This window comes from Homalodisca vitripennis, chromosome 5, assembly GCF_021130785.1.
Source record: "Homalodisca vitripennis isolate AUS2020 chromosome 5, UT_GWSS_2.1, whole genome shotgun sequence".
Classification (NCBI taxonomy): Eukaryota; Metazoa; Arthropoda; class Insecta; order Hemiptera; family Cicadellidae; genus Homalodisca; species Homalodisca vitripennis.
Genome location: NC_060211.1, coordinates 103,594,535 through 103,614,363, shown reverse-complemented (window position 1 = coordinate 103,614,363; position 19,829 = coordinate 103,594,535). Strand labels below are relative to the sequence as shown.

The following is a 19,829-nucleotide window of genomic DNA, read 5'->3' as shown; positions in this document are numbered from 1 at the left end:
TTTGAACATAAAACTCATGTAAGAGTATGTACTATTCAGTTATTAGTATAATACTTAGACGCTTACATTTTATACCGAAAGGCTTGATACTCGGTTCGATGGTATTTAAACTCATCTTCTATTAGGACAAACAACGTAGAACTCTTCGGGGAACTGGAAGTCAAGTGTTGTGTCATTAACGCGAGTCCGTGGGTGCGATGACGGTCAGGAGGTCCTCGTCTTGTCCTTCAATGACACCGCCACTTCCAGCTCTTCCGCGCCTCGCCCTCCCACGTCACCACAAGTCAAACTGTGCAATCTAATATATCCATCAATCAATCGCCAACAATAGAACAAAGAGAGCTGTACAGGCAACATTATCGCAACAATGTGCCAATGACTGTTAATTATCGCTATCAACGAGCACGTCCAATAATCGTGTTATCATGGCCATGTACTTGTGTCATGTTTAATTTATAGGCGAGTTGATAATTTAAAATTTTGGCTCTGATTGTCATTAGACTAGATGAAATATCGGCGTATCATAATTGACTGCATCTTCACGAATTTAATCAATATTATTGCGTGGAGTGTTGGAAATAGTAATGGCAAATCTTTCATTTGTACAACAACCTTATTTTTATTCTGCTTTTCAAATACCTTATTACAGAAGATCTAGTTCTACCTCAACGCTGAGGTTGTAGACGAGAGGTATGTAATAGATACATCGCCAAGTATATACAGTACAACATAACTTAAACTCGAGTTTTGGAATTGGAACACTTATTTAATATTCCGCTGAGCGTTGTCTTCAATCTTTGATGATAAAACAATGAAAATTGTAGTTATACGTATAGGAAAATTATTGTTATTTTAGTATTATTTTATTTCATTTGAATGTTTAATTCTACTACTTAAAGAATTTTTGAAATGTTTATCTATATGTGTGAATATTGAATATCATTTTCACCCTAACCTGCTTTCCTAACTGTTTGGACGGATTGCTACGAGGATTTGTACTGCAAAGTGTTGTTTAATGATCCACCCTCCTCTATTTACCATTAAAACTAATGACGTTTCCTTGATTCTCTAAAGTTAATAAAAGATTAGATGCCTTACAATTGTATTTTATCATGCGTCTCTTTCTTAAGATGTATTTCATCATTGATCAAATGTAAATATTTTCATAGAAAATGATAAACTGCACATGTAAATTTGTTTTTAATTTATGTAAACATAATTATTTTATTTGCAATTTCTTTATTGTTAAACAAATATTTTATAAAAATTGTTTTCGAAAGAACGTCTAAGACGTTTTGTTTTACTCACTCGTGGAATCTAATTTTCGAAATGCTATTTCCGAAATTTATATTTTGGCAATATAACTTGCCAAAATATACATGTAGATATTACACAGCAAATAAATGTGTGCAATATTTCACGTAATTTTAGTATTTTTGTGTTATAAATACCCAATTTAACGTTTTATTTAACCGGTTCTCAGGCAAATTAAGCACATTCAAAACAATACGTTCAAATTGTAGTTCTAGAGCTTACTCCATGTAGGCCGTAATAGAAATATTGGTGGTTCACTGTATGTTAAACAAGCACTTAAAGTAACATTCATGCAAATATAATGCAGTTTCATCTTCTCTTTTAGATCATCACTGTGAATCATGTAGTCGATGGAATACTGTGTGACACCGGTTTTTTACAGTACGTAATCGCTCTATTGCTATTATGTGTAATTAACTACATGTAATATAGCTAGACAGTTCTTGTACAGTAAGCTAGTGTAACATACGTATTGCTAGTCAGCTAGTTTAACATACGTATTGCTAGTCAGCTAGTTTAACATAACACATTGATATTGGTGGTGTCAAAACAGAATAGACCAGCAGTGAAGGTGTCAAAACAATTTAAAAAAATATACGCATTATAAACATCCTCATGTAATATCTTTTTGACTTAAAAACAGACCATTTCCTCCAAAATTTATTTCCGCTCACAGACCTTTTCTCTTATAGTACAGATCTTTCCTCTTAAATAGATCTCCATCCCTAAAAAACGGTTACTTTACTCTCAAGTATATTTCCTTCTAAGAGACTTACACTATACAGAAATATTCCTCCTAAGCAGGGCTTTTCCTCTAAAACATCTTATCTCATCAGACCTTTGCCCTAAACAGAGAGCTTCTCCCATGTCCAGATGACAACGACAAATATTTCCTCCTAAACAGGAATTTTCCTCTTAAACATTTCTTCTTGAGGTCAAAGATATATGCTTTCAAGACTTAAATAAGGTGAGATTATGAAATACTGTTTTAAACAATGATTTAATCGTATAAATAATTTATTGGTGACAAGGAGGAGTAAACAGATCACGTGGACACTTCCATATCAATACATGCGAGCCCGCGCAGTTGTACAAACCTACCTGAGGTTATCCCGCTCACTCACATTGGGAAGCGTTGCGTCGACAGAAAGAAAACCTACTCGGCAAGTTTTATCGGAAATATCATAACATCTAATCTAGGCCTTTCAGTACAATAATATGTGAATATCCTTGTGGGGAAAATCATATTACGGGTTGTGGGCATATTTCTGTGCTTTGATGTATCAAACCGTACTAACCACTCATTTAGCAGAATTAAACTGCAATAAACTTGACACTAACATTACTATTGAAACTGAAGATTTAAGTTTCTTTGTCTTTAATGAAGACCCAAGTGGTCTCATTACAATCGTGTTGCTGTCCGTCCGCCTCTTCGTCCATGTGATTGCTCTTGATAGATCGGTTGAAATTTGCACATAGCTTCCTCTTGGCCCAAGGAAGTACTCTATTTACTTTTGGGGTCAAAAGGTAAAAATAAAATTGTAACATATTTAAATTAGTCTTATGGGTAGCGAAAAATTCGAAGGATAAACAAATGTGTAAACAAACTTAGTATTGTCATGTGACGTATGAGTATTAAAATATGTGATGAAGTTACTTTATTGGATTAGATGGTCAAACTTTCATTGTGATCTCTCGGATCCTTCGATTCTATCGTATTAGTGTATTTGTATTGTGTTCCTTTAGTCAATAATAGCTTTATTGTTGTTTTTATTCATTTTTTGCTAATCTTCAATTACTAAATAAAGTGTATTATTATTTTTAATGACTGTCGTTGTGTTCTCTTGGACCCTTCGACACCCCGTTGTATCAGTATATTTGCATTGTGTTGCCTTAATACCTAACAGCTTTAGCGTTATTTTAAATTATTGTTTTTAATCTTTTTTTACTAAAAAAGTATTTTTTTTAATGAATCTCGTTGTGTTCTCTTGGGCCCCTTCGGCACTCTGTTGTATCAGTGTATTTTACATGTGTTCCTTTATTAATTAATAGCTTAGTATTATTTTTATTTATTTTTTGTTAATCTTCGATTATTAAACTGTGTTATATTTTTTAATTTTATGATTGCAACTTATTATATGTTTTATTGAGGTTTGTTGGATGGTGGATATCTATCATTCGTTGTGATAAGACACGATTAGTAGAACAATGAAATTATCAAGTGCCGTTGTGCGGCAACCGATGCCTGTTATCAATAATCACGTACAGTCAATGTGACCGCTTGTGGCCGGGCATAACCTTGACCAAGGTCACCGATAGCATTTCGCGTACAGCTGGTGAACTTGTGGTGAAACTTTGTTTTAGAATGAATGTACAGTTTTTTTGTTGCAAATGAGTCAGATAATTGTGCTTTCCTTCATGTATTTGGAATAGAACAGTTTCTCCTGAAAGCACAGAACATAAAATCAATTAATTTAATATGTTTTTAAGTGAAACTCAAGCACCATATTACTAATTTTTTTTATTAAGACGGTACAGTGGAGAGCTAGGTCAGCCTGGGTTAGAATTACTTTCTGTCAAGATTACAAAACATATATTAAGTAGTACATTACATAGACAAATATAGCTCCAGCATTAAATTACATAAATAACTATAATATATTCTCTAAATATACAATGTGTGAAATGGAATATCGCAGGCTAGAAACACATCCCTTCGTCAATAGTTATTCACCTTGATTAAACATAATATATTGTACAGTTCTTAAAAATCTTTGATAACTGTTACAACAGTCTTTCTGGAATATCTTGTCACAGTACGGTCGTAGATAAGATAATGTACATAACTATCACGTTATACATAAGGAACATTGAATTTTACGATACACGCCTTTCGTAAATGAAGGACGCATATCGTAAACTAAAAACTCAATCTTGTTCGTTACCATCATACTGTCATAATATAGCAGATAGTTCGTAAACAACTTTGCTGTAATCTGTTCTGAGATTTTACCCATTCTCTGAAGTAATTATCCTACTGTAACAATCCTTTCATTCTGAAATCCCGATGAACCAACCAATACTGTCACCAGATCGGACAAACACCTTACAAGACGGATTGCGTACCGGTTGATCTTGAGTTTGTTGTTGTTTTGACAAACCAAGAAAATCACAACTCGTACAAAGTTCAACTGCCATCTTGTAGATAATGCACACAATATTTTCATTAGAGTGGATCTTCTCGATACGGCCGTCAAGTACAACACTGTCTATATCAGGTAATCTGCGGCAAAAACTTTGTGATAAGCGGCAGACGTGTCAACGGTCTCATCATCGCCATCACCGGGCAACCCTGATAACACAGGTGTCAAGTATCACATACGATATACCGGTACATTTCATACAAACACTCATTGTAGCGGTAAAATACAGTTTACTTTTAAACCAACATGTTTAATAACGTAACCTTTATGATTTTTACATTGTTTGATTTCTGCATGAGATTAAATTATTTATTACTATATATATATATATATATATATATATATATATATATATATATATATATATAGTATATATATAATACTAGCTATAATTTATTTACTTTTCTTCAACTTTTCAGTTTATCTAAAAGCTTATTCAACAGAATGTTCTAAATATTTAATAGTGTTATGGGAATGATGTATTGTATTAACTTATAGTAATAATCAGACAATATTTTTTAATCACTCCATATTAATAATTTCACTGTTGTATGTATATTATATACCAATGTTCACCACAATTAAATTAAAAATACTACGTTAAGGACCTGAAAGATAGTTAAATGTAATTATGTATCTCAACTGTAGTTAAATATAGTTATATAGGTTCCCGCTGACAAGTATTGTACTTAGCGGGGCCTCAGAAATGTATAATTTCTTGAATAAACGCAATTCAATTCAATTCAATATATATATATATATATATATATATATATATATATATATATATATATATATATATATATACACATTAAATTGTATAAATGGCAATAGCCTTATTTAATTTCAATAAAAATTGAATCGCAAAAAGTACTTGCTCCGCCGGGAGTCAAACCCGGATCTCTCACTTGCCGGGTGAATGTGCCACCATTACACCACAGAGCGCTTACTTTTTCCGATTCAATTATTTTGTATTTGGCCGTATCTGTCACATATGCGTTTTAAATAAGCAAACTAACATATGATCGGAAGACCAATACTCGTGTAGTGTAGCAGTTCGGGAGGAAGAGCAAATTTACATTTTAGAAGAACAAAATTTAGTTTTTCGTGAACACGATGGGAGAATGTAATTTAAGAAATTGACCGATCGTAATCACTATAACCGCACTAATATTAGTGGTTCTATCAATGTTCAGTTGAGTTGTTTTATTTTGTAAAAAATCCTCTGAAATGTTATTTCTGCAAACGAGAAATATAAAAGGGTTTTGGTTCCTCTAGTGGAAACTATGGGTTATCTTGTAATCAGATCAACAGGCAAACCCCTGATTATAAGGATATAGAGTTTTAACAGTATGTGTTTGAAAATTAACTGAAGAGAGTGGTATGTTTTTGAATCTATATAATTGTAAGTTCATCATTTTATGAAAACAATACATAATATTATTCAATTATCTTCAATTCCAACAATTTCAGTTCCTTGTTATACCTAATTAAATTACATGCAATTTATTGGCCTAAATTTCTATTTCGATAGCATATATTCTCTTGTAGTATAAAGGTATATGTATTACGACAATTTGTATTTTATATATATATATATATATATATATATATATATACACACACACACACACACACATTCATTAAATTTGGATAAATGGCAATATCCGAATTTAATTTATTTCAATAAACATTGAATCGCAAAAAGTACTTGCTCCGCCGGGACTCGAACCCGGATCTCTCACTTGCCCGGTGAATATGCTACCATTACACCACAGAGCCCTCACTTTTTACGATTCAATTATTTTGTATTTGGCCGTTTCTTTCACATATGTGTTTAAATAACCAAACTAAACACATTAAGATCCGGGTTCGAGTCCCGGCGGAGCAAGTACTTTTTGCGATTCAATGTTTATTGAAATAAATTATATATATATATATATATATATAATTATATATATAATATATATATATAAACTTCCTTTTTATATTTACACACATACATACTAGGTATAAACTTTTATAATCTGTTTTATAAGTTTGAAAACAAGGTATACATATATTATCATACACGAATAACTGAATTGAGAAATATGATAGCCTACGTTATACATTTACTGAATACATACTCTTATAACCTTATTTTAATGTTTGGAGAGCCATATTAGTCTCATACACACATAGTAGGATAACAAAAGTAAAGAAAAGATGTCTTATATCTCAGGCGAAGTTAGGGCTAAGAAGCCCTCTCTAACACATGGATGGAGGATGGTGTATCTCAAGTGATATGTTAACACATGGATGGAGGATGGTGTATCTCAAGTGATATGTTAACACATGGATGGAGGATGGTGTATCTCAAGTGATATGTTAACACATGGATGGAGGATTGTGTATCTCAAGTGATATGTTAACACATGGATGGAGGTTGGTGTATCTCAAGTGATATGTTAACACATGGATGGAGGATGGTGTATCTCAAGTGATATGTTAACACATGGATGGAGGATGGTGTACCTCAAGTGATATGTTAACACATGGATGGAGGATGGTGTATCTCAAGTGATATGTTAACAAAGAATTCTTAAGTAGCTTTGCCAAACGTACACCAATAGGCACATTGCACATTGCCAGCCAACTGGCCAGGCCGTATGACAGAGCCGGGTATATCCTGGCACTAGTGCCGGTATAACGACCGGCGTGACATCTTGGCACTGGCTGCCTCTCATTTCGTGCTCTTCATTGTGGTCCACAGAGGCGGATTTGAAGATTTGCCGCTCCTGGGCTATCCACAATTTCCCGCCCTCACCCCCTCCAACCATGTGGGCTTACCTTGGTACCGCGACGAAGCGATGATCACGGCAGCGAGGTGGCCACGCTTTAGCTTGTAATACAACTGAAATAAAATAGATTAAATTGTCAACATTGAAGTTACGCTTCTTATAGCTGCAGTTATTGTTTTTACCATGAAATATGAGATTTTACAACATTTATCAATCAAATAGCAAATTACTAAAAAATCGTGAAAAGAAAGTCGAAATATTTCTGTTAGATTAAGGACAATCAAACTAAAGAAGATATATTTAGGAATTACAATACAATAACTTGACTCTGATTTTAACAATACGTCCAGGAACATACCATATTTTATTAATTTTAGTACTACGAAATAAACGGAATATATTAAGCGAATTATTGTTTAAACAATTAAAATTTACATATTGTTAGGTTTACAAATTTACTACAAGTAATTGTTTCACATATTTTTAACTTTTGGAATAATTTATTTTTTACCTTTTTACCAAAATTTACCGCCCCCTGAATTCTGCCGCCCTGACCTATATAGCCCACTCGCCTTCGGCTCGCTGGGGGCTACGCCCCCAGGCCCCCATTTGGGTGTTGGCTAAATTCGGGGATAAGCGTAGTTCGGTGATTGGTTAAATTCAGACGTGAAGTTTCCAAGTTTTATGTATCCGTTCTCGAGAATCTTACGGGTCGTAATGCTTCGCTAACGCTCAGCCAAAAGATGTGTGGTGTATAATATTAATCAATTGATGTGGTAGAAGAGTTAAGTTATGTGTTCGTGAAATTTGGAGACAAGAAGAATTTTGGTTTTAACCAAAGTGAGAGGACGTATGTATACCATAGTTTAATTTTCCGGATTTACCCAAACTTTTGACTTTGAGGGCGTTTTGCGGCTTAACCGTTAGAGATACGATAAAAAAGTGACTGGACCTTTCTTGTCGGAAATTTAATTTTATCTTTCGATTCCGTCGTCAGATTTTAGCTGCGACCTTTGGTTTAGCCAGGAATGAGCCTCGGGAGAAAAGTCTGCACTGGTCAGCTATCGTGAATTGTTTAGTACAAAACATAATAAAAACAGACCTTAAGGCAGTATTTTAAGTTGAACAGTTGGTTTAATATCATCAGGATATTATCTAGTCAAGCCAGGAAATTCCCTGGGGGGGTTTAATATTACCGGGGGGTTAACAAATCAGGGGGTTTAATTTACTCAGGAGGTTTATCTGGTCATACCAGGAAATTCCAGGGGGGTTTTTAATGTTACCTTCTCTAACGCTCAGCCAATTCACGATGTGGGTTTGTAGTCACTCGTTAAAATAGTAACACAAGTTAAATCCAGAACAAGAACGGATTGCACAAATTACAGTCGCATCATATTTACAACTCCTGAAATTGCTAAATACGACCAAGATTTTGCCTTTAAGAGAGATTTTAGGGCTTACGTAAGGATATACGACAAAAAGCTGCATAACCTTTTTTTTAGATCTCTAGATTGTCTAGTTATTGAACATTTAGGATTTAAGTTATGACCAATGGTTCGACAGCTACCGCCTCTAGAAACCAAATTTTCACCTAAAAATTTATAAAATATTTCCTTTTAAACAGGTTTTTTTGGCCAAACCATTTAGGATAGGGCCAAAAGTTACTGGACGTTTTTTGTAGAACACGTCGTTTACTAAAACTTATTAAATGACATGTTTTGAGCTACGACCAACCGTTTAGAGCCGCTATCAAGCCCGGAATGTAAATTTGTAGGCGAAAATTTCCAAATATTTTCACTTAATCGCGTTTTGCGGTCAACCTAATCGAGATATAATAAAAAGTCACTTGACCTTTTTTGTAGATCATATTATTTCCTAAATCAAACTTTGTTTTATTTTGACATCCGACCAATTTTTTCGCCGCTATCGACTCCAAAAAACAAAGTTTTTCACGTGAAAAATACAAAAAAATTGAACTTAATCACGTTTTTCGGCCAAACCAATGCAGATAGGGCAAAAAAGTCACTGGACCTTTTCTGTAGAATCACGTAATTTGCTAATTTGATGGGTCAATCAGATTTGAGCTACGACCTACCGTTCGGCCGCTATCGGGCTTCGAAACATTTACTTTAAGCGAAAAAATCTCTGGAATGTAAAATGTTCGAGCGTTTTTATCGCTTAATCCATGGGAAGATAGAGCAAAAAGTCACTGGACCTATTTTGTAGTTCACTTCATTTCTGACCATGAATTTTTCGTCAGATCCGAGGTAGCTCCAACGGTTCGCCCGCTATCGGGCTTACACAAAAGGCCTGCAGGGGGTGAAAAATGCGCGAATTTTCTCGAATTTTTTTGAGGGGTTTAAAAGTAAAAATGTCCGGTTTTCAGACTTTTCCTGTTGGTTTTACGGCGAAAGGTACCTGCATGCCAATTTCAAGTTTCCAACACTTCTAGAAGTATGTTAGAATTTGTATGATCTGTCAGTCAGTGAGTCAGTTTCACATGCGGCTGTATAGTATATTAGACTCGCCTTCGGCTCGCTGGGGGCTACGCCCCCAGGCCCCCATGATGTACGCTTGCAAATTCGGGGATGAGCGGTTAAATTTACGCTTGCGAATTCGGGGATAAGAGAGATTTGGTGATTGTTAAAATTTGGAACATGAGGTCATGCCAGGAAATTCCCTGGGGGGGGTTAATGTTACTGGGGGTTAAGACATCAGGGGGCTATCTGGTTATACGAGGAACTTCCCAAGGGGGGTTGAGAGATTTGGTGATTGTTAGAATTCGGACATGAGGTCATGACAGGAAATTCCCTGGGGGGGGGGTTTTAATGTTACCAGGAGGGTTAACACATCAGGGGGTGTAATTTACTCAGTTGGTTATCTGGTCATTCCAGGAAATTGCGGGGGGGGTTAATGTTACCGGGGGTCAACGACACACCCCAGGCTCCCTTTCGGGGGTTGGCAAAATTCGGGGATAAGCGGAAATTCGGAATTAAATTGGACCTATTTTATTGAATTTTTTCAGTTTTAATCAAAGTTTTGACTTTAATGGCATTTCACGGGTTAACCCGTTAGAGATACAAGAAAAAGTGACTGGACCTTTCTTGTCGGAAATTTGATTTTGTCTTTCGATTATGCCATCAGATTTAAAGCTACGACCTATAATTTAGGCAGTACAGAGCTTAGGACAAAAGGCTGCACTGGGCAGTTTAAAAATATCGCGTAAAACTTAAAAAATCAATACTTTAAAACGCGTTATGCAGCCAAACCGTTGAGGATAGGGCAAAATGTTACTGAACATTTTTTGTAGATCACGCAATTTCTTAAATCCTTTTAAAAATTTGTTTTGAGCTACGACCAACCGTTTAGCCGCTATCGAGCCCGAAAGGTAAATTTTTAGGGCGAAAATTTCCAAATATTTTCACTTAATCACGTTTTGCGGCCAAACCAATGGAGATAGAGTAAAGAGTTACTAAGACATTTTGGTAGATTACCTAATTTTCCTAACTCCAACTTCTGTCTTATTTCGACCTCCGTCCAATGGTTTCGCCGCTATCGAGCCCGAAAAAAAAAGTTTTCACGTAAATATTACAAAAAAATTGCACATAATCACGTTTTTCGGCCAAACCAATAGAGATAGGACAAAAAGTTACTGGACCTTTTCTGTAGATCACGTAATTTGCTAATTTGATGGGTCAATCAGATTTGAGCTACGACCTACCGTTCGGCCGCTATCGGGCTCGAAACTTTATTTTAAGCGAAAAAATCTCTGGAATTTCAAATGTTCGAGCGTTTTGTCGCTTAACCATGGAAGATAGAGCAAAAAGTCACTAGACCTTTTTTGTAGTTCACTTCATTCCTGATTATGAATTTTTCGTCAGATCTGAGCTAGCTATAACGGTTCGCCCGCTAGCGGGCTTACAAGAAATGCCTGCAGGGGTAAAAAATGCGCGTTTTTTTAATATTTTTTTTTGAGGGTTTTTAAAAGTAAAAATGTCCAGTTTTCAGACTTTTCAGACTCCGGGTCATATTGCAAAAGGTACCTGCATGCCAAATTTCAAGTTTCCAGCACTTCTAGAACTATGTTAGAATTTGTATCTATATATCAGTGAGTCAGTCAGTCAGTTTCACATGCGGCTGTATAGTATATTAGATTCAGCCCATATGTAAATGCAGCCCTTGGTGGTCCACCTGACCAATTTACACACATAGGAAGGTTGATATCTTAGCAACCGCGTGTCCTTCAACTTTGACCTGCCCTTACAATGTACACTGAATGCTTTACAAAACACTTTCGTCCTCGTATTCGTATACATAAACATACGAAGTTGATTTTGCAAGTCGTGAAGAAAGCAACGAAAATTAATTTATTCCTTATTGCTAATCACGTAATTACTTGAAGGTGATCATGAATGTAGGCCAAGATTGATGAAGGTGATAATGAGATGTACCCGTAGTCCGTTACGACTTAAATAAACTATTAACAGACCAATGGTCAATTTCAACCAATATGGGTATACGATCACATTCTGTTACACGCTATTAAACTACTGTACAATAACTGTCCTGCTATAACATCGTCACTCTAAGCGACTCTAAACTGATTGTTCTTGTCTTCTATCTGGAGGCTACTTCGCATTAGTGCGTCTGCCGCAGTCAACGTATTAAATTACGATCTGAAAGTACCGAAATACTAATTTAAACCAAGAAAAACAGCATTTCTAAGTGTTTAAACAAGATTAGAAAGTGTTTCTAGTTCCCAAACTGGCTGGCACTAATACCTCCGGCCACTAATGTCCAGTACTGATGGAGAGGAACGAAAACATCCTCGAGATAGTACCTGATCACGTAACAGAGTGAAATGCTAGAGGATCTAATCAGGAATGCCTTATAGATAACAAACATTATAAACTAATTTGCATACATGTATTCTATAAGAAAACGTTAGAGTCCCAAGCCCGGCTGAACAATTTAAGTCCGTTATCTTTATAGCGATAAGGCGATTGATAGTTTCACTGATAACGTAAAACTGCTTCTTAGCAGTCGAACGTAGAATAATGTATGAAACTATTCAGACCGTTGTCTGTTTATAGACAATGTTTAAGATTTGCGAGTATGTAACGGAATTTGATTGGGATATATTTCATAAGACACCAAATATATCTTGCTACAGCAGTTTGCTAGGAGCAAAGGTGTCACTAATGGTGTTTGACCTTCTACACCTCCGCAGTGGACACGCCTTGAGTCAACCCATCTTGCATATATTACTACCCATTATAAAGTTATAGTTTAAAGTTCTGCCCAGTTTGTTATATTCTGAAATTAAAGATACTTGTTTCAAACTAAGCATATTACGTTTAAATCAAAGCACAGCGAAATTAATGTTTATGTGAAATATAATTAACTACACTGTTACTGACAATTGAAGGTAATCGTTATTGTAATACTTTACAGTAATACGATTGTTTTAAAATAAGACAATAACAAATTCAATTATTTTTACAAATGTTGTACCATCGGTTTTGTGATTACATTGCCAATCTTTTACTAATTTAATACGTATTACTAAAAGACTTTAGTTTTCATGATAGCTTGTATAGAAAGATGAAAACTGTCTCTGTATATTCTGAAAGTGTATAATATACATTACTCTGGCGTTATTATCAATTTACAGTGCTGTAGCACCGTTTTTAATAATGCTTTCTGTAAAAACATATACAGATGGAAAACCGAAAATATTTTGAGAAATTTTCCATTTGATTTTTTTTACGTTGATGTCCTGGGCCATTTTTAGAAATATGGAACACCGGTTATGGAGCCGGGGCTATTAATTTTAAAGTAGATATGGTTTTTTTAGTAGATACATTATTAATGCATTTTATTTCAGCGTAATACTTTTACTTTTGCTACATTCTTTAAATGTCAATTGACTTCTTGTTGTGTTGTTTTATTCATTTGTTCAAGAACATAAACAGGAAAAAATTAATTTTGGGTGGGGGTCCAGATAACCGATATTTTCTCGTAGTAGACAGAGAGTAAGGTTTTATTTTGATCCTTAAAAAGTTCTTGGCCCGTTACTTTGTTGAGAACGATCTTTAGTAGTTCACGTCAGTAATATTGAATTATTTACATAATAATAATCATGTACTAAAAAATTTAAAATTTGGGGGAGTCCTAACTCCTTGGACCCCCTCGTTGGCTACGGCCTTGCATTTGTTTTATTTATTAACTTTGATAAAAACAATAAGGCTCTAAACTTAGAATCACAATTTTATACAAACACACAGTTTATTGTCAGTAACTATAGTAGTTGATGTAATTGATTATAAAAGTCATTTATGATACTGTTATTCCTTGAAATCAAGCTTAAAATTGCATTTACTCGTATATTACAAACAGGAATAAAGTTTGTCGGCAAATAATTATTCTACCCAGAGTGCAACTCCAGATGTGAGAACATTACCATCACAATATAGAGCCTCTCCTCATCTTTCCTCCAAACTTCATGTCCAGTAAAATTGCTCCAACCTAAAAGAAATATTCCGTTCCTTTATCTTTCTTTCTTTCAGTATCATATCATTGTCTACATATAGACTAAATTCCTAACAGGCTACTCACATTTTGCTTGACAGGTGTACATTTAGCCTTGTGAAAAGGGAGTGGAATAACGTGAGAAATCTAGTTTGGCCTTATTCCAAACCTGTCATAAATTAATCATTCATCTTTACACTAATATTCAATTTATAAATAAGTGATACATATATAAATTATGTTTGAGAGCTTCAAGTTACAATGACATTGACAAGTAAAACATCAAAACTCGTGTTGGATAGTGAATACCAGTAACGTAGCAGAGTGTTATAGTCGATTGATCCCTAGCTTACGCTTATCTCTATCTCTACGCGCTTCGTTAGCAGATGACGCACATCAACTCGAGCCGTGGCGTATCGGAGCGTGACCTTGGTGACGTGCTCCCAACCTGTTCTACGTTGTCCGGCATGCATAACTACGCGACAGGTGTTCCGAAATCCTCGCGATCAGGATTGGAGCTCTAATAACAGTGGAAATCGTTTAGTAAAGAAAACCATAAAAGAGCACCTTAGAAACAAAATTTAATGTCTTAACTCTGCGTCCTCATAATTGCATCAGTGATTAAAATTCCAAGGTGGAAAATTAGGTTTAGTATTAAAAAATTGTACTAACTTGTTTGTGAATTTTCTTTAATGACACTTATTCAACGTGACTAAAACAACCGATGAGCTGTAATTGATTTTGTATTGCAAAAACATTTTAGAGACATTCTTAGCCTACCAGGTATCATATTTATCCGGAAGATCTTCGGGCTTCTATTCACTTGCAGTGTTTTACGAGAATATATACGCTTTCTGTTTTAAAATCGTCCCCTATAGTGATGAAAACTCTAGCTAAATACTTCAAAAAGGTACTTACACCAGCTCCAGTTAAATTATGCATTATTTGTTGGTACTGCTTCATAATTTTTTATTTGAGAAAAACTAGTAATCATCGTATAGGGTATTTAGGTATTCATCGACTCTCGTTGAAGATTCAATATCACAACTTTTAAGTAAGAACTACCAGTTATTATCCGATTGAATCGTCGGTGTAATCAAGTAAGTAATATTTTAATGGAATGAGTCTAAAGAATATGAATAACAGGATATTTAGACAGTGAGGTATAGCCTTGTTACCATTATGATCGTGTGCGTATTGGTAAATCTTATTGAATAATTGTCAAACTAAGTGAGTTTGGCCGTTTCATGTAAAATACGACCAGAGATCCTAGTCTTGGCTATATCCGTTAGTTTCCAGTGCTAAATTTAACCCCTGAAACGGTACTATTACATCCTTTCTCCACCCAAGACTGGGAACCGCACAGGTCCGTTACATCGAAGGGGTTATAAAGTAGTCTACCTCAGTCGATAAACCCTAAACTCAAACTGCGCTAAAGCCATAGTTTACGATCGAGCACCCAACCTTTACCGAAGTAATGCCAACAAAATGATAAACATTCAAATTATACTAATCCAAATTTTGCAATATATGTACTTTCTGGATTCCTTAAACTAACTTTTGGAGCTAAGTATTAATTGAAAATTGAATTAAATACTTTATCACAAAATATATCAATAACTTTTAGCACGACATGGGCACGAATTTTTTTGGAATTTTGAATTGATTAATTGAAACATTGCATATAGATCTACGACTTAGTTTTTTGATGACGCTTAGATATAACTAACCTAAATTGAATTTTGTCAGATTAAATTTATTTCCTGTAGAGAAGAATTGCCTAATCTGAATTTCACATTAATAATATAAATATATTACGCAACTATTAAAATTATTATTCTAAACTAGAGCTCACTGTAACTTTGCCGACAACGACCCAGTCTGCTATAGTGGATGATTCCCGGTCTATAGGCTAAAACGAAAGCCAAGATATGAGCCCACGCCAAGCTTAGGGCCCCTGCAACACCTGTTGTTGCTTCTCAAGATAAGGAGTCCTCGTCATGCCATCAAAATTTTTAATTGTTTAAATTCTTAACATCTTGAGAAAAGATAAACGATAAAGTTTTCCTGCAACGTGTTTAGTATAAAGAGGTTGCCTCTGGAATCATTGATAATATCAAATTTACATCTGAAAATCATAAAGCGATAAGTGTAAAAAAATAAGAGTAAAATAGGTGGCGTTTAACATTTAATTAGGTTGATACATTATTTTTATATCATGATTATTATTTTTATCCTGTTTAGAATTATAAAACACGATACAATTGGAAACTAACATGCTATTGTGCTAATCAGTTACAAAAAAGTCCTTAAAAGTCATTTTAAAACTATCCTTGTCATATAATTTGTGTTTCACTAAAAGCCTGATTTAAACACCACCGCTATGTGTAGTGAAATATCACCCAGGTTTACCAACCTCCAAATGGTATAAAATAATTCCCTGCAAACTAAGTACAAAATACGGATTTTATGAATTATCTGACGAAGCTCACAAGGAAATAATACCATATATGGTATTGCTTAAATCAGTGGAATTCTAATTTCTTTTGATTAAGTAAATAATGGATTGCTGCATTTAATTACTTTAACTTCACACCACCTGCTTGCTGGTCTTCCATTAAATATTTAAAAACTAGATTTCATGTAAAACACGTTCCAAGTTTGACCAGTTTGACCAAAAACAGTTTTTTGAGCGCAGCGAGTGAATAACGCAACCAATAATTAACCTTACTACGTTTGTTAATTACAAGATTAACATTGTTATTGCGCACAACTTTGTCCTTTTAATTTGTACTGTATCGCTTATAGTTTCCAAGATCCCTTCAGTGTGCATACAGTCTTGAACACACTGTATATGATTCAAAATCTATAGAAACCTTTACATATTTCTTAACATCCACGATAGTAGACTAATACTCTTTTTAACCAAATGCACGTTAATTCGCAATACCTGGATTAAAAACAAAACTATTAAATAAACTAACAGAATGTATTACACGACATACAGGGTGATTCATGAAGTTCTCCCCCCACTTCTACAGCACATTGTACTAGTAAAAATAATGAAAAAATGTTATATAAACATAGGTCCGAAAACGCTTCGTTAGCGAGTTACAGCTAGCGAAAGATTTCGCCTGAATTCCTTGGTAAAGAGTAAAATAAAGCCATACTGAACTTTTGGAAAGGTTAATTAAGTAAGAAATATCGTGGATTCTTATGTATTTTTACCTGATAAAGCTAATAAAATAGGTTTCAGAACTGTACCTGTAGTAGTTTTTGAGGGATTCAGGGTTAAATGCAAAACATTGGGGCACGAAACAATGTTTTTTTAAGTTTGATGTACAATAACTTTGTTAAATTGGTAATAAATACATAAAATCAACAAACATTAATTGTAGAGAATTAATTCTGAGAAAATTGATATAATCAAAGTCTAAAATAAAAAAAAAATAAGTACAAAAAAATCGTACTAGCTGTAAAGAAATACCGTACGGTATTTAGTTAAAATAAAACAAAAAAAACAAAATGTTTGTTCCTTAATGATGAGATAAATTGAGAAAACAAGATTAACTGTTAAATAAATTTGTTTGTAAATAAAAAATATCATGTTTTATTACGTTGTATTTTTTTTTAATAAAAATTTACATCAAATGTTCGAAAATAAATGAAGCAAACATTTTCCCATTATTGTTTACTAATCATCGAAATGCAGTTTTTTGTTTTATTAATTTCTAAGTTGGTAACGCACGAATAACAGCTGATCAACAATGGTATTCTGTACTGTTACGTTAGAACTGTGTAATTAGTGGTGTTTTGCAAGCTACAGCAGGAGATCGGGTTCTGTGAATCGTGTTATTAAATGCAATTTTTCTTGTGAGTTATAATTCGATTGTTTATTCAGCGAAAAAATGCCTTACTTATTTACATCAGAGGAATAACGCTGATATGGTTTTTATTTTTGGGTTACTGTAAATGGTAATGCTAGAGCTGCTGTAGAAGAATATGAACTACGTTACCCTAATAGGAGGATTCCAGATACCAAAACAATTTCAGGAACTTTTCGTACTCTTCGGGAAACAGGATCACTACCAAGTACTAGAACCAATTATGAACGAGCTGTCCAACTTGATGATGATATTGTTATTAATGCTGTTCATCGCAGTCCATGGTGTAAGTACACGACGTATTTCTAGGCGGATAGGAGTTTTCGCAGTCAACGGTGTGGAGGTCACTTAATCGAAACAAAATTTTATCCGTTTCATAAACAAAATGGTTCAACATCTACAGCTAGGGGATGGTCCGCTTCGCTTGGAGTTTTGCAACTTTTTGAATATTAATAATCAACTCTACAAGCGTATTTTGTTTACGGATGAGGCACAATTCACTCGGGATGGTGTCAATAACTTGCACAATGAACACTAATGGGCAGAAGAAAATCCACATGAGGTAGTGGAACAGAACTGTTCAACACCGATTTAGCGTCAATGTCTGGTGTGGCCTTTTGCACAATCGGCTGATTGGAACTTTCATATTACCTGGACGCCTAAATGCTGAGTTCTATTTGCATTTCCTTCAAGAAGAGTTGCCGCAGCTGTTAGAGAATGTTCCTTTACATCTCAGACAAAATTTGTACTTCCAGCATGACGGAGCACCTCCCCACTTTTCACGTGCCGTTTCTGCTTACTTAAATCATCAATTTCCTGGACACTGGATTGGTCGTGGAGGGCCTCACCCTTGGGCCACCAAGATCACCAGATCTATCTCCATTGGATTATTGCATCTGGGGATGGATGAAAGACATTGTATACAAGACAAAAGTGAATTCTCGTGATGAATTAATTGCCCGTATTATGGATTCGGCTGTGCAGATACAGGGAAGTCCTGAAAGATTAAGGAAACGCAACAAAAGCAATACACAAACGTGCTGCAAAATGTATTGATAATGATGGCCTCATTTTCGAACATCTATTATAAAATGTTCGAACATTGGTTGGCCCAACCTGATTAATTTTGCTTAAAAACTAGTAATGTATTATACTGAAGTAAAATCGATTTTTTGGGTACTTATTTCTGTTTTATTTTAGGCTTTGATTATATCAATTTTCTCCAGAATTAAATTCTCTACAATTAATGTTTGTTGATTTTATGTATTTATTACCAATTTAACAAAGTTATTGTACATCAAACTTAAAAAAAACATTGTTTTCGTGCCCCAATGTTTTGCATTTAACCCTGAATCCCTCAAAAACTACTACAGGTACAGTTCTGAAACCTATTTTATTAGCTTTATCAGGTAAAAATACATAAGAATCCACGATATTTCTTAATTAATAACCTTTCCAAAAGTTCAGTATGGCTTTATTTTACTCTTTACCAAGGGAATTCAGGCGAAATCTTTCGCTAGCTGTAACTCGCTAACGAAGCGTTTTCGGACCTATGTTTATATAACATTTTTTTCATTATTTTTTACTAGTAAAATGTGCTGTAGAAGTGGGGGGAGAACTTCATGAATCACCCTGTATTATGTATAATTTTGATATTAAAAAATAATATTTACATAATTTTACTGTTATAATTTTCAATCAAATTACGAAATCTTTCATGTGAATAAAAATAGTTGATAACACAGGCAAAACTATAAGAGCACTATAAGTAATAAAGTGTAAACATTTAACCAATCATCAGCCAAAAGTGGAAGAATTAATTCAAATGCGTCAGTGAAGAAAGCCGTTTGAACAAAATAAGGATTTGAGTTGTGGCTCCGTGCTAATTTGAATGCAAGACATCATTTAATTAGCAAACAGAACAAATATCTGCATATAATTGTTTTAATCATGGCACGAGTGAATCACACTACTCACGTAGCCTATAATCGAGGGTTGTATCAATCAGCCGGCGGATGACAGCAACCAGGGTGCCGGATCACGTGACTTGGGCAGGCCGGCTGATGGCCGCATGTAGCCTGTATGTCCACACTGCAACACGCAGACTCGCCACA

General features: G+C 34.6%; 1 long non-coding RNA gene across 1 annotated transcript; it reads right to left on the bottom strand.

Annotated features, from left to right (window-relative positions):
• Positions 1-3,817: 3,817 nt before the first annotated feature.
• LOC124362613 lies at positions 3,818-19,820 on the bottom strand. Its single transcript, XR_006922480.1, has 3 exons — positions 19,693-19,820; positions 7,350-7,413; positions 3,818-4,666 (listed from the first exon to the last, which is right to left on the bottom strand). It is a non-coding gene; the product is annotated as an uncharacterized LOC124362613 (long non-coding RNA).
• Positions 19,821-19,829: the final 9 nt, after the last annotated feature.